This window comes from Octopus sinensis, linkage group LG7 (genome assembly GCF_006345805.1).
Source record: "Octopus sinensis linkage group LG7, ASM634580v1, whole genome shotgun sequence".
NCBI lineage: Eukaryota > Metazoa > Mollusca > Cephalopoda > Octopoda > Octopodidae > Octopus > Octopus sinensis.
Window position 1 is genome coordinate 92,446,385 of NC_043003.1, and position 22,220 is coordinate 92,468,604.

Sequence of the window (22,220 nt, forward strand, 5' to 3'; positions counted from 1 at the left end):
ATTTTGATAAACTTTCCAAAATGAGGTTAAAAACCGTCTAAATTTATGAAACATGTTGAATTGTCCATTCTCTCTTCAAGCCTCTAAACCGCTCTCGGATCTTTTCGGTTTGAACGGCAATTTTATAAGATAATTTTCACGTAACTAAATACTTTTAAACTTCGTATACTGGTAGAATGTGTTTATAAAACATCTTTTTCTCTTGGCTTTATTGAGAAAATTCTATAGTTTGTAAGATATATGTCGTTTTTTCTTCAATTTCCACAATTTCAACCAATCAATGACGTCTATTGAGGTGAAAACATTCTGTGCCGTATGAATATGTCCCTCGTTTAAGAAACAGATTGAGTTTATTTACATTTGAGAAGAAAAAAGATACCCTTCCCCCCACCACTAACCCTAACCCTAAAACATTGAAATGCAATAGATCGATATTAGGGTCATAATTATGGGTGACAAATTCATATGACACCGCTAGAAAAAACTGCCGTTCAAACCGAAAAGATCCCCGCTTTCTACTCGCTGTGAAACAGCACTGATTTACTTACGAAGGCACTTCACAAACTCATAATATTCCCCTTCGTTGGTCTCTCAATTTGAAATCGCTGTTTGACATCTATCTATTCTTTTCACGCTTATTTACTCTCTGACAATCTAATTTCTGCACTCTATCCCTCTATCTTTCTCAATCTATCTATCTGTCTGTCTGCCTTTTCCATACTATTCCATATAATGCTCTGTCGCATTCTCTTTCACACGCTCCTTGAACATTCTGTCCTTTTTTATTACCTTCCCTGACTACCAGCATCCTTCACTCTCTTTCTCCCAGTCTTTCTTTTCGTCTGTTTAACCTGTCTGTCTGCCCTTCTCTCTCTCTCTCACTGCTTCTTTAGTTTTTGTTTACCAGGCTTTCTTTCTCTTCCACTCACACAATTTCCCTCTCCCTTACACCCTTCTAATTACAAAGTCACTCCCACTCACTCATTACTTCCATCAAACCTTTGTACCGTCTCAATTTCTCCTTCACACACACACACACAATCCCATTACGGTACTGAATAGGATAGAAGTCATTGTTGATTTATACTAATCTACCAGCATCTATCCCACACCTAATGCCACCATTTTCTTTCCAATCTTATTTCTATTTAGTTCAGATTAAACACGAGTTAATAACTCTTATTAGTTCCCTTTAATCGGTCAGTCACGAGTTTGGTCCAATTCAAAACAGGATTTAACAGCGTCTGATCGTCTGACTCCTTAGATAACAAAGGATTCTGTCTGTCTATCTATCTATCTATCTATCTATCTATCTATCTATCTCTATCTATCTATCTATCTATCTATCTATCTATCTATCTACCTACCTACCTACCTACCTACCTACCTACCTACCTACTTATCTATCTATCTATCTATCTATCTATCTATCTATCTATCTATCTATCTATCTATCTATCTATTCTTCCATCTATCCATCCATAACACAACCCAAGCATTCTATAGGGGATTAGTGGAGGGGAGATACGACGACGAGCTCGGGGCGAACCCGGATGTCGACGAGGAGATACTGACCGCCTGTTCGGGACGACTTTCGGGCTCATGGACAACTTCAGAGATCCCTGGCCTGGCAGTGCTACCGAGAAGCGTACCTGTTCGGGAAGCTCTACAGAACCAGCTCGAGAAACACGGGGCCGACCTGCCCGAGATGCGGTCAGAGCGACGAAACCGTTCTGCACGCAATCGTGCAGAGTCCAACAATTTCCGACCTGTGGGCTTATGTCGAACAACTGCTGTCACGTGTGGGACGAGTCGGTTTATCAGCTGAATCTATCGTCAATATCGTCACGCCTCCTTCCTTCAAACGGGAAGGAAGAGCTATTTTCATCATCCTTGTGGCTATGGCGAAAGAATGTATCTGGTGGACGCGTCTGAAAGGATTGGAGACAAACACTTTCCTCTCCGGTCAATCTCTCATCAACTTCTTCAAGTATCACTTGAAAAGGAAAGTAAGAGTAGAGAGGCAAGTTTTGTCTAGCGAATGTTTTAAAAAAAGATGGGTGAATGTAGCATGGATGGCACGTATGAATGACGAAGCCACCTTGAGCATAATCCTATGAACCCAGAAATTGAAAACAGTGGGTTACCCACTTGCAAACAAACGTGGTAACATATAACAATATTGACCGAGGTTACCGTGGTCTTTTTCGTAGGCTTTTCTTCCCACGGATAAACCTTATCTGCTTCCCCCTTTACACCGTACATCATGACACTGTGATACACAATCCCTATTGATCGGTTTTTTCCTCTTCCCCCTTTTTTCCTTTTTCTTCTTCTTTTTTTCTTTTTTCTCTTCTTTTGTTTCTTTTCCTCCCCCCCCTTTTACGATCCCTTTAGATCGAAAACCTACGCCACTTTTTTTTTCACCCCCCCCCAAAGAAAAGCTCTACCTTGTAATTTGTCCCATCTGTGAGCAGCCCTGTGTGGCTAATAAAGAAACTTTATCTATCTATCTATCTATCTATCTATCTATCTATCTATCTATCTATCTATCTATCTATCTATCTATCTATCTATCTACCTACCTATCTATCTATTTATCTATCTATCTATCTATCTATCTATCTATCTATCTATCTATCTATCTATCTTGTCTGTGTGTCTGTCTGTCTGTCTGTCTGTCTGTATGTATGTATGTATGATGTATGTATGTATGTATGTATGTATGTACGTGTGTATGTATGCGTGAATGTATATAAGTGTATCTTTTGTTTCAGTTATTAGACTGCAGCCATATTGGGGGGGGGGCACTGCCTCGAAGACTATTAATCGAACGTACTGAACGCAGTATTTTTCTGTCTTATTTTATCTGTTTATTTTGCCGAACCACTAAGTTACAGGACATAAGTACAGCAACATCGGTCATGAATTGGCTGCAGGAGACAAATACAAACACAAACACATATTGTATTTGTGTGTGTGTGAGTGTGTGTGTGTGTGGTGTGTGTGCGTGCGCGCGTATACATACATACATACATACATACATACATACATACATACAAACATATATATAATGCAATTTTAAAGTTGTTTATTCACTTGACCGGTTTCACTTTTTTAGGTAAAGATTGTCAAAAGTAAAATGTAAAGCTTTGTATAAGCTTTGTTGTGTTAAGTACTAGTTGTCACAAAATATTAAGATACATTTATACATTCTTTGATAATAATAATAAGAAAATGTTAAAAACAGTTTACCAGGAAATATCTTGCGAAAACATTAAACAAAAAGTTCAATAAAAATATTAAGAGTTCATTAAAAATCATGTTTGTTTGAAAGTATCTATATACATACACAGAAAAGTATTAGGAGTTCGAAAAAGTCATATTTGGTAGTATATATATATATACACAGGAGATATATTTAGGAATTTACAAAGAATTAGAGATGAATTGACCTGTTTTATCTTTTTTTTATTTTGTGTGAAGCTAAGGGTTGTTTGCTATTTTAAGGGACAGTGTGGGAGGTTGGTTGGGTGGGGGGAAGGAAGAGCAACGTGGAATTGAAAGGATTTTTTTGTTTCTACAAAGCTTTACATTTTGCTTTTGACAATCTAAAAAAGTGAAACCGGTTAAGTGAATAAACATCTTTAAAATTGCATTTTCAAACCTTTTTTCATATATATATATATATATATATATATATATATATAATATATATATATATTATATATATATATATATATCTATATATATATATATATATATATATATCAGGAGCGAAGACGGGAGAGGTACGCAGTGATATCTGTATGGAAGATACTGGTAACAAGTTTCGGAGGTAAGAGTTATACTAAACCTCGAAATGTACGTCACTAACCCTAACCCTAAAACGTTAACCTTAAAGCTAAAACCAGTACAAACGCACAAACGATGTCATAAATAACAGTGACAAACGAAAAATACACCGCCGATAGTTGTTGTTAACAAACAACGGTAGTAATTTTATTCAGCTGAATACACGTCATTGGTTGGTTGAAATTACCGAAATAGGACTACTTTAACGTGAAATAACTTCATAAATATAAGTTTTTCTCAAAAATGGTAAGAATAAAAGATGTTTTATGTGACACATTCTACCAGTGTCCGAAGTTTGAAAGTGTTTAGTTACAAAAAATTATTTTTTAAATCTGTAGGTCAAAAGGTAAAGATCCCACATGTATGTATGTATGTATGTATGTATGTATGTATGTATGTATGTAGAAGTGTGCGTGTGTATCCATCTACTGGTTAAGGGGGTATCTCCGTATATACCTATCTACCTATGGACCAATCTTTTTTTATGTATTATGTAAACTACAATAAGCCAAAATTGTTCGTAACTGTTTATTTGTCTAGCGTCAGATTTTTACGTGTAAAAAGCTAAGAATGGTTAAAGCATGTACAAGAAAACTATATTTCGTTAATAATATCCAATAAAATCGAAACATGCTCTTAGATCTACCATCGACAAACGATCAAACATTAGCTTTCACCTTAAGCTCTGAAAACTATTTCTTGTGAATTTAATATAAATTTATTGAAATTATCTCCCTTGTTCTTTTTTGCTAGTTGTTAATTGTTCACCAGAGAATAACTCCACTTCACCAAGAATTTTTAGCGCACGTATTCAGTATATCACTGTCCTTTATATTGACGTTATACACCTGTCAATCAACGTCTCTCATGCTGTTTACTCTCCATGTTGTCTGGCTCTGCTCCACTCTCTCACTCTCTCTTTCTCATACATTACATACATACATACATACATACACACACACGCACACATACATACATACATACATGCACATATAGATACAAACATACATACAAGCACATATACATACGAACATATACACATACATTTATAGTATATGCATACAAATATAAAAATAAACGCGCTCTTTTAAAGCCTAGCCAGGCTCATGGGCCCGGTTTCCCGGTTTCAATGGCGTATGTGTTCCCCAGCTGGACGGGATGCCAGTCCATCGCAGCGTTACTCATTTTTGCCAGCTGAGTGGACTGGAGCAACGTGAAATGAAGTGTTTTGTTCAAGAACACAACGCGTCGCCCGGTCCAGGAATCGAAACCACAATCTTACGATCAAAGTGCTGACACCCTAACCACTAAGCCACGCGCCTCCACACACATACACATATATACTGTACATAAATATCTATGCACACACGCACAGTACATGTATGCATGTATACACACATGCACACGTGCAAACATACAAGTGTAAATGCATGCATACATACATAAAAGCATGCATATAACTAATAACTCCAATTAAAATATCATTATTTGATTCGGATTTATTACAACGTGTGTGTGTGTGTGTGTGTGTGTGTGTGTGCGTAATTTACATAGATACAGCTGCCAACTCAGTGGATATAACCACGACGCCGGCACAAAAATAAATAATAATTTCTTATTGACATTATTGACAACTACTATTAAAACAATAATTATGAAGATCATCAGGGATTAGCCAATAAATCTCTTTTTATCTCTTAATTCATTTCAGTACCACGACCACCACTACCACTGTCACCGTGACTACGACGACGACCACCACCACCACCACTGAAACTAATATCATTACTACTGCCACCGTGACAGTATTAAATACTACTGAGATGCATTCATCGCATGAAACTAATAGTAGCTCATAAAAACATATATTATGTTAATTACATAATATTTAACTCTCACGCGCACGCACACACAAGAAAGTATATTTATGTACATATATACTCAGACAAACGCAAACACGCATAATACATATGTATGTGTGTCATTGTTCAGTTTTATTTCAAGATTTCTTGTCAATAGAGAAAGAGCTGGTTTCTAACCTAGATCCAAGACGCCTTCATTGCAATTTCAACATCAACAACAGGGTATGTATGTATGTATGTATGTATGTATGTATGTATACATGCAGATTCGTATGTTTTGTTTTATGTATGTAATCTCATGCATATACTTGCATATCTAGACATGCTCATATATACGAAAATGATAAAAGTTTTACAGATTTTTACAGTTCCAGTGATGGATTCGATCTGTAGTCTTCGAATTAGGTTTCTCCTTTCTGGTTTTGAGAAGCCTAATTTCTCAAGATTGGTATTTAGGCAGCGTGTTACATATCTCAGGTCTCCAATAATTACAGGTATGAACCTGAATTTGTAATCTGTATGTATGTATGTATGTATGTATGTATGTATGTATGTATGTATGCATGCATGTATGTTTAATATAAACAATTAAAGGACTGAGAGTTTCAAGCATAGAACTTATCAAATTTATCATTCAAACAAGCAACTAGAACAATAAACTGACCAGTGTTCTGTTAGCTTGTAGTATTTGATTCATATCTAACGTCATACCAGAATAAAGTGTGGAGGAATCTTCATTCATTTATCCCCATCACCATGACAATATGACGACTCCTTTTATGATGGCTCCAAAATTACACCGAACGAAACGTTGTGTTAACATCATATCCACGACGAGGAAAGATAAAGATAGAAGACACAGTCGTGAGTTTCTTGAAGTTAGTCGGTCTTGGATAACGCGCTTTTCTTCGCTTCTCTGACAAAGTAGGTTTCATTAAACTCTGATAAAGTCATTGAATGACATTTCTTATGACACCAGCAGACAAAATGGAAATGATGTTGCTCCGGTAGCGGTGAGTAGGGATATGGTCTGGAGACAAAGAATGCCGGAGGTCTCAACTACCACAGGCCCGACTATAAACCTATCAGGGAGTGACCGATACCTTAACAGTTCTTTATTTTTCTCAGACGAGCAGCGGAGCCTGGGCTGGTAGCTGAAAACCCCAACCCTCCGCTAGAGAAGGTGTCACAGCATGTGACATCCAAGATGATGAGCCTACCGCCACAGAACGGGGAAATTGTCATACTGTCCGGCCTTTTACCATTCTCTCGATCTAGCCCCGCTGGCTTGAGCTGGGAAGGGAAGTCTGCGACGTCTAGACCCTGCTTTATGATCTTGTTAAGGGTTACATGGTGTGGAAGGCGGCCAGCACTATGACAGCAGGATAGTGTATGGAGGCCGAAAAAATCCCCTGTGGATCCGCAGTAGCGTTCATGAGGCTCGTAGATCTGGTGACCAATCCTCAGAGAAACGTCAACGCGCAGCAGTTGCTATCAAACTGAGAGCCAGTTGCGAGTGATGGAACTGCATTAAGTCAAGCTTCGCTGTAAGGTTGGGAGACTGAACGGAAATATACCAGACGTTGCTGGTCAAGCTGACGCACTAGCTCGTCTGTGGTCATGTTACATTGGATAGCGTCCCATTTCTTTTGAGAGGATCGGACGTCCACAGAGGGGAGAAGTGATGGACATCAGCTGGGCGCTGGCCGAGCTGGTTCCATGTTGCGTAGGTCGCCTCGCGTTCTCCAGTCACAGATGGTTCAGTTGTGTTGTGAAGAATGAGGACACGGAGACCAGAGATCGGAGCCGAGGCCACCATGTTTAATGGGTAAGGTTGCTTGTTACCATCTAGTGTCGTCCAACTGAACGTTGCATATCTCTTCAGCGGCCCGTTGAATACCGGTATCGAGGTCGGCGAAGAGAGATTCGTGGTTGTAGCAAGGACCACTGTGGAGTGCATACGATAGCTTCGGTATGGCGAAGCAGTTTCTTAACATGAACTATGCCGGGTGGGCGTAGATCACCTTCAGTCTATCTATCAATCTTTCTAGCTGGAGAAGCTTAGAGCTGAGGGTGGAGCGAATGGCAGATGGGAGGATCGGTGAACCAAGGATAAGGACGTCCTCATTAGATGTCACCTGTACCTGGCGAAGTAACGAACGTACGTCGGAGACGGATCAACCGGTGTGTCATAGTGTGAAAGAAGCTCGATGTATGTGTGTGCATGTCTCTGTCTTTCTCTCTCACTCATTATATATATACATACATACACACACATATATATACGCACACACACACATAAACAAACACACACACGCACACAGACATATATATATACGCACACACACACACATAAATAAAACACACACACACAACCCGCACACATGCACACACTAGCAATGCACTCCTGCGTTGCCCGGTTATTATGATCTACAGCTATATTGTATTATTTGTTCCTTTCTTATGGGCAGAATCGGCACAAGAGAAGTTTGAAATAAATAGCTCTTCTTTATAAACATGTTTTCGATCATTTTCTAATGAACAACGCTGCAGCTTCCATCTACCAAATTTAGTCACAAGTCTGTGGTTGGCCTAGGGCTATAGTACAAAAACCCTCGTCCAGGATAACATACAGAGGGACTGAACGTGGAACCATGTGGTTGGTTGGCAAACTTCTGAACCACATAGTCATTCTTGCACCTAATGTGTGTGTATGTGTGTGTGTGTGTGTGTGTTTACATTTGTTGTTAAATCGAGTACTGTGTTCCGCTACGTCTCAGAGTTCATCCAGCTAGAAATAAATAAATGCCAGATTGAAATATTTCCTGAGGTCAGTATGATCAATTAAATTTTTTAAGGTGATACTCCATCATGGTGGCAATTTAGTTGAGAACTGAATTAGTGGTGAAGTTTGGAAGCCGCTGCGATTGGCGATATGGTCGACTGAAGAATATATTCAACCACTACCGTGGTTGAATGATATTCTTTTTACTCTTTTATTCTTTTATTCTTTTACTTGTTTCAGTCATTTGACTGTGGCCATGCTGGAGCACTGCCTTGAAAAGTTTTAGTCGAGCAAATCAAACCCGGGACTTATTTCTTAAGCCTAGCATTTATTCTACCTGTGGAGCCGCCAAGTTGGGGGAATGTAAACACACCAATACCGATTATCAAACGGTGACGGGAGGACACACAAACACACACACATATATACGCGATGGGCTTCTTTAAGTTTCCGTCTGCCAAATCCACTCACAAGGCTTTGGTCGATCAGAGGCTATAGCAGAAGACATTTGTCCAAGGTGCCACGCTGTGGAACTTAACCTGGAACCGTGTGGTTAGGAAGCAAGCAAGCTTTTCACCACACGACCACGTCTGCGTGTGAATGTGTAAATATATAAATGCACGTAGGTATATATACGTATATTTTCTTCTATCTAGTTACTTACCTATCTCTCTATCTCTCTATCTATCTATCTATCTATCTATCTATCTATCTATCTATCTATCTATCTATCTATCTATCTACCTCTATCTATTTATCTTCCTCTCTCTATCTCTCTATCTAGCTAGCTAGCTTCCTCTCTCCCTATCTATCTATCTTTCTATTCATCTTCCTATCTATCTATCTTTCTATTCATCTTCCTTTCTATCTATCTATCTATCTAACTATCTATCTATCTTTCTTTTTGTCTGTCAGCTGCCAGTCTTTATCCGTTTATACCTATCGATTAATAAGATATACTTATATTTTAATATAGTGAGATGTATAAATGTGTATGCACTGTATGTGTATACATGCATCAAAAGTGAGTGAGTGTGTGTGTATGTATGTATTTGTGTATGTGTATATTGCACCTGTTTGTGTGAGTGTGTGTATGTGTGTGTGTGTGTGTGTGTGTGTGTGTGTGTGTGTGTGTGTGTGTTGTAAATGTAAGTACAAGTATCCGACAGTATTTGACACACATCTGCCAAGTTAATTCCCCAAGATTACAGCATACAGTTGCTTTTTTATGTTATCGATTATCATTGTCCATTATTGCTATGGCCGTTGCTGTTGTCGTCTTCTAAAGTCTCCTGCATCTTTCTACTATACTGCCAGATAGATGTTCCTTCTGTATCTTAAGTGTGTGAAGTACGACGTCTTTTAGTCAATATTGCAATATTGCGCTTTATGTTATATCTGCTTTGTTACGTTGTGGTACTTGTTTCATTGATTATGGTGTTATTTTAATGTTCTGAAACGATGTGAATAAAAAGCTCTTATTTTGTTGAATAGAAAATTATGGAGACCGCAGAGTATTTGCTGTATCTGTTGTGTTATATAATAGAGTAGCAATGTATTAAATGTGCTTTATGTGGGCGTGAGTTCTTGATGTAACAAGTGTCGATTATGTAAAAGTATATGTTGGTTTATTTTACGGGTTGTGTTATTTTATGCGATTATTATTGTGTTGGGTAAGGTGGCGAGCTTGCGGAATCGTTAGCACGCTAGACAAAAATGTTTAGCGGCATTTAGTCTGTCTTCGTGTTCTGAGTTCAAATTCCGCCGAGGTCCACTTTGCCTTTCATCTTTTCAGGGTCGATGAAATAAATATCAGTCGAGCACTGGGGTTGAAGTAATCGACTTACCCCACTCCCCCAAAACTGCTGGCCTCGTGCCAAAATTTGAAACCGTTATTATCGTGCAGAAGAAAGGCGGCGATATGACAGAATCGTTAGTACGCCGAACAAAATTCTTAGCGCCATTTTGTTCATCTTTACGTTCTGAGTTAGGTAGGCAGGTAGATTGACAGATATAGAAAAATATTTGGATCTTTTCGGTTTGAACGGCAGTTTTTTAAAATAATTTCCACGTAACTAAACACTTTTAAACTTCGTATACTGGTAGAATGTGTTTATAAAACATCTTTTTCTCTTGGCTTTACTGAGAAAATTCTATAGTTTGTAAGATATTTGGTGTTTTTTTCTTCAATTTCTGCAGTTTCAACCAATCAGTGACGTCTATTGAAGTGAAAACATTCTGTGCCGTATGAATATGTCCCTCGTTTAAAAAACAGATTGGGTTTATTTACATTTGTGAAGAAAAAAATATACCCCCACCCCACCCTAAAATAGATTGAAATGCAATAGATCGATACTAGGGTCATAATTATGGGTAACAATTTCATATGACACGCTAGAAAAAAACTGCCGTTCAAACCGAAAAGATCCAAATATTTTTCTATAGAAAAATAGAAATAAATCGACAGGCTTCTACATAGTTTCCATCAACCAAATTCATTAGTGGTTATAGAACGTCCCCTTAAGTACACAACCATACGTTGTTGCTTAGTGTATTGAACATGGAGGGATAAAATGCAAAGTTCGAATCAACTTATGCTGAATTTAAATTCAAGCGAGGATGGACAACATTAGATACCATGAGTTACTAAGTTCAATAGTCTACTGTTTAAACAACATATCAGCAAAATCAATACACAGTTAAAAAAAAAGAAAGTCAACAAGAATTTAGTAGTTTTCATTATAAAAAAAGCTCTATTATCTACAGCCGACGAGGTGGCCGAGTGGTTAAGGCGATGGACTGCTAATCCATTGGGGTCTCCCCGCGTGAGTTCGAATCTCATCCTCGTCGTATAGTTTTTGCATTCACTTTTATTTTATTTGTTCTTCAGTATCAAGAGCCATACGATGCTGGTTCGATTCTCGTTTTATGAAATCTTAGTTTCATTTACTTTTAGGAAAGAAAAGACATCAGAATATTCCATTTAACCTTACCTTCTCAGAAATCTTGGTAGAGATAAAGGAGAATGTTCGTGTTCACCTTCAATAACAACAACAAATCGTGGTGAACCAACATGATGGAGATCGCAAGACCACAGTTGCAACATATGGAGTGTCTTCGGCACATTTTTTAGAATTGGTGGAGTCTGATGCTCACCAGCCCTTAACATAGTTGATTTGTTCCAGAAAGTGATACAAAGATAGACAAAGATAGAAAGTAAGGGTGAACGAAAGCGAACAATATCGATTCCGAAAGGGTGAAAGGTAAAATGACTTCGGTAGGATTTGAACTCAGAGCACAAAACGGTTACTGCAAAGCAATCTATCCGATGCTCAAGCGACTCTGCCATTTGGCCGCCACCTCAAATAATCACGAGAAATCTAATGTTAGATGGATCAATTTCGCCATAAACCCATCTTTGAGGGATCTATGTGACCAACGTTGTAGTACTTCATTCAAGCCAATTTGGTTTCACCTGTCTAAAAGGGTAAGGGTAAAGACACCCTTCGGTTACGAACAACCATGGGATCGCAGCTAGAAAGTTCTCCTCCAAGGCACACGTACGGGCAAGGTTGTTTTTTATGGAAGACCAGCAGTCGCCCATGCATACCAGCCTTTCCTCTCCATACCACCGACGTTATCCGAGGGAAAGGCAAAGACCGATACAGCTTGGCATCAAAAACATCGCAGCTCATTTCTACTGCTGAGTGAACTGGAGCAATGTAAAATAAAGTGTCTTGCTCAAGACCACAACACACAGCCCGGTCCGGGAATCAAACTCACTACCTTATGATTGTGAGCCCCACACTCTAACCACTGAGCCATGCGCCACACCTTTATTATATCAGGAAACTGAAGACAATTTCGGACTACCCACGGGACACTAACTCCTAATTTTCAGCTAATGAAAAAGAACCCTGTACATGATTTGCAATGTTACTTTTTCTTTTTATGAAATCTTAATTTCGTTTACTTTCGTGGGACTTGAATAAAAGACTTCTTTATAGTTTATGTCCATCACACTACACTCCTAAAATATTGTCCAAAACGACATTTCCTCAAGTATTCGATAATAACAGTAAAGCGATATGGGAGTCGTACGGACATGCAATAAACTAGCACTAAATATACAATGCCTAATAACAATAAAGCAGTATGGCCACAGCTGGAACTCTTTTGATCATCATTCTAAGAGTATGAAGGCTGACTTGGAGTTAGGCAATCATTCTCAGCGTATGAAGGTTGACTTCGTTTTAGACAGTAATTACGTACTCAACATCCGCCCCTCCACGAATCATTGTATCTATTTGTTTACTTTTACGTAACTTATTCATAACAATGTTTATCTATGTGCGCTTCTGCATAGCATTGACCATTGACCCAAAACGTGTGTGTTTGTGTGTGTGCCCGTGTTATATTGAATAGTTGGATAATAAAAGCTTTTCTTGTTTCTTTATTTGCTTTGCTGACATTACTTCAACGCCCAGTATGATATAATGTATACATACATACATGTGTGTGTGTGTGTATGTGTGTGTGTGTGTGTGTGTGTGTGTGTGTGTGTATGTGTGTGTATGTGTGTGAAGTATCAGTAGCTATAAAACAGTATTAACAGTGTAATAGGAACAATAACAATGTAAGCAACAATGCCAGCAAAGAACCAGATTCACATCTCAGAGAAACAGAAGTAACGACATCATCACCAACAACAAAAGCAGATACAAACACAATCAACAGCATTACTACCATCATCGCCACCACTACCACTACCGACAACAACAGAGTGGCGGCGCAATGGCCCAATGATTAGGGCAGCGGACTCGCGGTCGTTAGAACGCGGTTTCGATTCCAGGACAGGGCATTGTAAGTGTTTATTGAGCAAAAGCACCTAAGCTCTACGAGGCTCCGGTGGGGCGGGGGTGAACCCTGCTGTACTCTTTCACTATAACTTTCTCTCACTCTTTCTTCCTACTTCTGCCACAAAGCATAAGAATCATGGTGTAACCCACTGTGGTGTGGTAAACTTTCAGACCCTAGTCTAGATTGCGAATCCTCTGTACCCCAGGATGGTTCAGCTCTCCACCCGTTAAAAGTCATCGTTTACGGAATGAGGATAACAACGTAGCTTTCGCACCCGTGCAACCGCCAGTCCACCGCGTGTGGTGGGTGGATCTTCAAGTTGCCACACGCATCCTTAGTAGCTTAGAGTAGGCTCGAATTAGAGATTATTCTTCGTGGCTAATGGCGTGATTCTTGATTGGAAGAAGAAGAAGAAGAAGAAGAAGAAGAGAAGAAGAAAGAAGAAGAAGAGAAGAAGAAGAAGAAGAGAAGAAGAAGAAGAAGAACGAAGAAGAAGAAGAAGAAGAAGAAGAAGAAGAAGAAGAAGAAGAAGAAGAAGAAGAAGAAGAAGAAGAAGAAGAAGAAGAAGAAGAAGAAACAACAAGAAATGTAAAAGCGTGAATTACAATAACCACAAAGCAACCACACAATCAGGCGCGACACACACGCGAAATTTCACTCGAATTTACATTTGAAATCGTTCACTGACAAAGGTTCTGAAACCATACAGAGAGAAAGAAAGAAAAACGTTTAACACTTAAGACCAAAATGGCAATTCAATGCAAATAACATATCTATGAATTTGGGCGATCTTTCGTTTTGAGAACAGTTGACATCACTTCTTAAAGCACGTGGGTTTGTTTATGTTTCTGAACAAGATCGTCGCTTTCCGTAAAAATTTAAAAGATTCTTTTTACTTATCTGGAGAACAGAGGACATATCTTTTGAAGTCGGCGTAAAGCGAAAGAGACAGAGAGAAAGAGAGCAATTGGAGCAGGGAGATTATTTTTTGAAGTCGGCGTGAAGCGAAAGAGACACAGAGATTGATGTGTGTGTGTGTATTGATGGGGTTGTAGGACAGAAAGTGTGGTGTGTAAATGAAATTGTTTTGTTAGTGTGTGTGAGAGAGAGAGAGAGAGAGAGAGAGAGAGAGAGAGAGAGCAATGGTGCTGGTATGTGTGTGTGATATAGAGAGAAAGAAAGAGAGAGAGAGAGAGATATAACTGAAAATTTTATATTTACTTTTTGTAGTGAGTGAATGTGTGAGTGATTGACAGAAAAAGCGAGTGGTTATGCATGTGTGAATGGCTTCAGTGACGCACAGATGCACACAAACACATTGCGCATGCGCACGCACGCACACACACACACACACACACACGCACTCTTTCTCTCTCCCTCTTTATATATATATATATATATGTGTGTGTATATTCTCTCTCAAGTATTGCCTTCGTCTTGCAATGTTTACTTCTATTTTATGTTCCACAGCTATCACGCACAAAATAAATGCTTAGCAAAAGAAATAGACAGAGCAAAATCCCAGCAATGGCTGAGAAGCAGAGACTGAAGGATTTTTAATTGCAGCACAAGACCAAAGCCTCCCCATCAGAAATTATCAAAAACATATAATGGAAAGAAACATAACAAGTAACTGCAGAATATGTGGAGATGGACAAGAAACAATAAATCATATTGTCTCTGGTTGCCCAGTCCTGGCTAAGGAGGAATATATTCACCGACACCACAAAGTTGGGACCTACATACACTGGAAGCTATGACAACACTATGGAATAACAAAGAGAAAAAAGATGGTATAAGCACACGCCAGAAAAGGTCTATGAAAATGAGAAAGTAACCATACTCTGGATATGCCAATACACACAGATTGAGAAATTAAGGTCAATAGGCCAGATATAATTGTCAGAGATCATGAAGAAAAAAATGCTTCCAATTGATGTATTTAGGAAGATGACACCATTTCTCTAAAAGAAATGGAGAAACTTTCAAAATACAAATACCTGGAAATAAAGGTAACTCGAATGTGGAGTCTAAAAACAGAAACAATTCCTAAATTGGTGGGCGCATTAGGTATGATAAAAGATATTCAGACAAATACATAACAAAAACACCAGGACTAACAAATATATATAATATACAGAAAATAGCACTACTAGGCACTGCACACATCCTACGTAAAACACTTTCAATACAGCACATACCCAAGGCAGAGATGCGCTCATTAGTGCAGTGAAAGCACGTTATGAAAATAAGACTACTGACTAATAATAATAACAATATTGGAAGACACAGCACGTGATAAAAATAAGACTACTGAATAATAATAATAATAATAATAATAATAATAATAATAATAATAATAATAATAATAATAATAATAATAATAATAATGTTGCTGATGATGATGATTTCATTTATTTGCCACAAAGGCGAAAGATGAAGGAGACAATACAAAGACTGCTATAAAGTATTGGGGTTTACATATAATGAAATAATAAAACAAAATAGGTAAGTATACACGGTATACACTGAAAAAGAAGCGAGATATACATAGTATACAAAGGTTTCAAAAAATATATATACAATTTTAAAATAGGATAAAATCTTTGTAAAAATTTATCAAGTAGTTAGCGTGAAAAACCTCATAATAGAAAGAACCATCAATTTTTCGCTTAAATATATTTGTTTATATTATATACAGGGCATTACTATACATAAATGCCACACGCTAAGAGGGACTCTTAAAGTCAAAGCTATCAAAATAAATAAACGCATAGTATCGAATGAGAAGGAATGCAACTCTTGAAGCGAGCCTTTTAAAAACAGAATTCAGCTGCAAATCACATGATTTCATAATTAGTGCAGAAATGCACTTTTTAATCGTCAGTGCAAGCATAATTCAAGATTATAACGAATGGATCTATGTATAACGAATTAATGTGTAGTAATGCCCTCTATATAATATAAATATATATATATATTATATATATATATATATACAATCACACACATAAATAGATAGGTAGATAGATAGATAAATAGATAGATAGATAGATAGATAGATAGATAGATAGATAGATAGATAGATAGATAGATAGATAGATAGATAGATAGATAGATAAATAGATAGATAGATAGATAGAAATCCAATCTAACCTGCTAGGTAACTCAGATACATAATATCCCTTTCTGTCTCGTCTAGATTTTTCCAGTGGCTGAGATAACATCCAAGAGTGGGGCTCACGGGTCGAGCCACCACGTACTTGCCGTGTCTTGCCGATAGTCTCGTTTTGTTCGTCATTTTGATTCACTCTTCAAAAAGTCCGGAACCTTCAAATCAAAGGTTATGTTATCCCTTAATTAGTTACCCTGTTGGGGTTGAAACTACTCCTTAGTTTTTCTTTTGCAATAAAACTATTAACCCTTTGCCGATCCAAAAGTATTTTCAAAAGTTTGTCCAAAACGTCTATGCTTGTTTTCAAACCTTTACTCCAGCCTTTGTTTCATATGTCCTGATAAACATAAAACCTTCTTTTCATAAGTCTTAAGTTACTCTGGTGGTCGAAAAAAATATTGGGAATGCGTATCACAAATGGTGGTTGAACACCAGGGTAATATGTCCCGTGTGTCATGTAATGCACAACAGGCAAAGGGTTAATGAATTAAGTCTGGGAGTAGTGAAGGCTTTACTGTTGCAAGTGTTGTTTTTGCTGTAGTTAGTTGTTTTGTTGTTGAAAGTATTGGTAAAGTATTTGTTACTTAACGAAAGTAAAAGTGAAAATAGAAAAATTCTTCAAAGAGACAATGTAGACGTTAAGTTCGTTCTCCGCCAACTTACAAGAGGCTTGTGTGCTACCGTGTTTCTTTTCTTCACTTCTTGTAAGGAAGATGCTGGTAGATGTAGGGAGTGGGCGAAGAATGTAAGCAACCACCAACTAGAGACAATTAAATACCTGTCCTCTTCATCTTCTTCTTCTTCTTCAACTTCACTTCTTCTTCTTCAATTTCTCTTCCCCTCTTCTTCATCTCCGCCTCCTCCTCTTCCTCCTCCTCCACCTCCTCATCTTTATCTTCATCATCATTATCATTATCCCGTTTCCTTTCGAATCGTCTTAAATTTCTTCTGCATTTTGCTGTTTATGTTATTTCTGGGGAGGTGGGGTTGCATCATTGTTGAAGGTAAAGCTCTTTTGTTTGTGACAAGTATGACCTTACCCGATAGTGAGAGCTTTTATTTTATATATGCAATATATTATGTTTGTGTGTATGTATGCATTTATGTGTATATATATATATATATATATATATATATATATATATATATATATATATATATATAATATATATATATATATATGTGTCTGTGTATGTATGTATATGTAAGTATGTGTGGATTCATATATGTATGTATATATATATATACACGCAAGGAAGTTGATTTTAATCAGCCAATGTCAGGTATAAGCGATCTTCAATTAAAGGTGTCGTAACACGCCAAGTGAAACACCGACAATAATGTCAAATTGTTTCATGGCAGCTACAAACGTCTTCTTTTCTCAACGATAATCCGGCTTAACACGACCATAACCCAGAATCAAATCTTAATCGATATCTTGATTTATCATCTTATCTTAATCGTTATTTTCATTGTCATTACCATCACTGTACATATCAACATAATTCTTTTCATTACTGCCTTCACTATCACCACCACCACTACCACCACCATCTTCATTATCATCATCGTCGTCGTCGTCGTCGTTGTTGTCATTATCATTACCATCATTATCATCTTCTTTACCAACACTATCACGATCATCTTCATTTTCATTATCATCATCACCACCACCACCACCATCATAATCATCATCGTCATAATCATCGTTACCATCATCATCGCCATCATCCTAATCATTACCACCATCATAACCAGCACCACCAATTCACCACCCCACCACCACCACCACCACCACCATCGTCATCCTCATCATCGTAATCATCATCATCAACAACATCTACACGACTACTATTACCAGCACGACCACAAACTCTACAATCCCTATAATCACAGTCACCATTATCACTGCTATTGTTCACTTCTCGTCACAAGCCTTATTAGTGTCATAATTACCACCTTTATTAACGTCATCATTAATACCTTCAAGGTCGACTATAATTTTCCATATGAACTGAACACTGGGGAAGGTTGAAATGGGTGTCTCTTGCAGGTCAGATAACTTGTGGATGGGGTGAGTGAGAGTAAGTTGATTACACTTACTGATAATAGTGACTGATAATATATTCTACCAACCACAGAAGGATAAAAAGGCTAAGGTGAATTTGGCGAGATTTGAACTCGCAAAAGAATAAAGAATAGCATGGAATTTCGCAAAGAATTTTGTCCTCGATTCTTCAAAGTCTACCAAAATAATGATAATAATTTCTAGCATAAGCACAAGGTAAGACATTTGTTAGTTAAATAGAACCCAGTGTTTGTTTGGTATTTTGTTTTTAGGCCTTCTCCCCTACGCCGTCCATCTCACATGTATTTCTACGCCCGTGTCCGGAATGGCCTTATCATTTTGATGGCCAAAAGGATTTGCAAGTCCATCCTTACTTTTCCTGACTATAATATACCTTCCTCATTACCTTGGATTTCACAATCTGCTCATATTGCGCTACAAAGATAACAACGAGCTACGAATTCCTCTGATGCTTTGACCCATGTACAGTAACGAAAGTGTTATGTAAGACTGGGTCATACCATTCCAGATTCTCGCTCAATAAAGAAAAGGCTTTGCCATAATCGGCGAGTGCCTGTTTTTAATAATTTTTCAAGGGTACGCAAATAGTCCCTACCGGTTTGAAGGAGCCATATGTAAATCAACTTTCTTCTTTCTCGGACTTAGAGAAAAATCTCCCGATAAGGAAAGAGACGTAACAGAGTCTTACCAGACTTGTGTCTCTATCCTACTCAGGATCAGAAACTGCCTATTTCTTGTGACGTTTGCGAACGGACGTAGTGCATTGCTACTGATGCTATTGTTGTTGTTGTTAAGCAACAAGACGGGTAAGGGTGATTAGGTGATGGTCTAGGGCTTAGGAGCGGGAGACCCCAGACCTTGGAAAAAAAAAAACTTTGGTCGTCTTGTTGTAGTCGAGGGCTCTTCGTTGACGCCCGACACCACTGGGAGGTGGCCCTCGGAGTCGCTGGAAATGGCGATCTCTAGGTCCAAATTCTTGAACGGCTGCTACTGATCCTGTTTTAATTGCTACCGTTGCGTGAGCCTTCAAATAAATTCTTGTGTCAGAAACACTAAACATTTTCTTTTTATTGTTTATAAAATTTCATGTTTTCGTTTCTAAGATTTCTCTTATTATGCGTGTATGTGTTGTATGTAGACATTTGTTTGTGAGGGGAGCGAGCGACCTTCATTACAAAATGTCGACAACGCATTTTCTATTTACTATTGGCTAGCGAGCTAAGTTTTTCCAAAATGAGTTTCCGTGAATATGACAGAAAATAGGGTTACATAAACTCCCCAACTCCTTCAATAATAATTCTGCGCAATAACGAACAAATAGTTATCCAATTTCTGCAGCTCTCGACAAAATATAATCCTTACATTGGAACACAGATGATTTCTAACATTCGCACCAGATAATAAATCTTTTAGGGGAAAGTATAATCATTAAAAATAATCCAATGGAACACACACACATACATACATACACAAGTATCATAGGAGTTATTTGTTAAAAATACAGAAAAACATAGTAAAACAAGGATATAACTATTCTGTGAGTTAGGGTAATTTGAAACCCCAACCACATAACTACTAACAAGTACGATTATCTAACCTCGTTTTAGTTTATTCAGCTTAAATTTGACAGCCTAGCTGCCTGACTCGACTTACACACAAAATCAAACAGAAAGCGCGATCTCGTTTTCTCTCTATCATTACTTTTGATACGACACTGAAAGAAGAGGATAAGGGTTTTGTTAGGGAAAGAAAACATCTCGTTTTCGTGGAGTTTGCCTTTCATCGCAGGCAATAGGTAGAAATGTAAACGTAACAAAACAACAGAAGCACTGCCTAGTGTGGCTGCATGACCTAAAAGGATCGTTACTGTAGCTCTTGTTATACAATACTACTTACACAGTTTGTGTCACCACACCCCGGCTGACAGGGCTTGGAATGTTCCCAAGCTTAGCTGTCACTTGTGATACATTTAACAAGCCGGCCGTACATACACACACACATATACAAACATATATGTGAATGTCTGTCTGTCTATCTATCTATCTATCTATCTATCTATCTATCTATCTATCTATCTATCTATCTATCTATCTATCTATCTATCTCTCTCTCTCTCTCTCTCTCTCTCTCTATATATATATATATATATATATATATATAGATATATGTGTGTGTGTGTGTGTGTGTGTGTGTGTGTGGAGGCGCAATGGCCTAGTGGTTAGGGCAGCGGATCGCGGTTTCGATTCCCAGACCGGGCGTTGTGAGTGTTTATTGAGCGAAAAAACCTAAAGCTCCACGAAGCTCCGGCAGGGGGTGGTGGCGATCCCTGCTGTACTCTTTCGCCGCAACTTTCTCTCACTCTTTCTTCTTTTGGCCTGCTCGCTTAGCCAGCGGGGTGGCGTCATTTGAAGGCTAAAACAATGCGAAGCGCATTGTGACCAGCGATGTGTAGCAACATCTGATAGCCTGGTCGGTCACGTCACGTGATATATATATATATATATGTCTGTCTGTATGTATGAAATCAGAGGCCCGTCCATTACCGAAATTTGTCTGTCACTTAGTTGAACAGAATCTCTTGTGTGATGAGGAAGGGTTGGTTCTCATCCCTACGCTAATCTCTTACCTCCAAAAGTAACTAAAGCAAATAACAATAATCTTTTCTACTCTTGGCACAAGGCCCGAAATTTTAGGGGAACGGGTTAGTCGATTAGATCGATCCCAGTACGCAAATAGTACTTAATTTATCGACCCCGACAGAATTTGGACTCAGAACTTAAGATATAATAATAATATCAACAGCAACAACACTGTTTAACACGATTTTTGTCTTTGGATAGCAACTGTTATTTCCTATTTGCTTACCACTAAAAAGTATGGAAAGTGGTTAATATTTCCTTCAAACTTAGCGTTTGTTATGATACTTATTCAAACCCCAAAGAGTCCCTCTCAACACATGACTATGATGCTCCCCCACTACTCCTGATCATGATCAGAGATGCACATATTGTCATTCACTAAAGGACATGCTCAAATGGTTAAAGTCAAGCAACTGACAAGCAAATCTGTGGTATTGAACAGAATATTTGCTATAACAATATTTCTGCTTCAGCAATTCAGTGCTGAATCTGAAATGTAATGGAAAATAGATCAGTTTCAAAACATTGATGTCTAGGTCACAAAAGCATAGTTTGAAGGGAACAGTAGTCATTTCATTTGATTTCTAGATAGAATAGTCAGAAACAAGTAGGAAATAACACTTCCTGACCAAAGACAAATAAATAAAATTAAAATTTTGTTACACCATGTCATTCAAATGTCATTGACTTTTCCATCACACATACAGAAAAATTGCTGAGGAAATTACATTACATATCTTAAGATTTCTGCTAGTGGAAAAGAACACAAAAGAAAAAGAAAAAGAAAAAGTTGTGTAGAATATGTTTAGGCACCTTTTGGGATGACTGGGTGAATGAAATTCAAGTAGGATTTGAGCTTCTGTATTTAACATGGAGTTGAAGTAAATTGACTGGAAACGATAACAGTGACATCCTATAATTTCATAAATAAAACTGCTAGAAAGAACTGGTAAAA

The 22,220-nt window shown here is 37.9% G+C and overlaps 1 protein-coding gene and 1 non-coding gene across 5 annotated transcripts in view; one reads left to right on the forward strand and one right to left on the reverse strand.

The window, feature by feature from the left end:
• The window catches only part of LOC115214001 (apoptosis-stimulating of p53 protein 2), a 210,716-nt gene that overhangs the window by 112,041 nt on the left and 76,455 nt on the right, over positions 1-22,220 (reverse strand). The gene's annotated exons all lie outside the window — the stretch shown is intronic.
• On the forward strand, positions 11,271-11,352 carry Trnas-gcu. Its single transcript has one exon. It is a non-coding gene; the product is annotated as a tRNA-Ser (tRNA).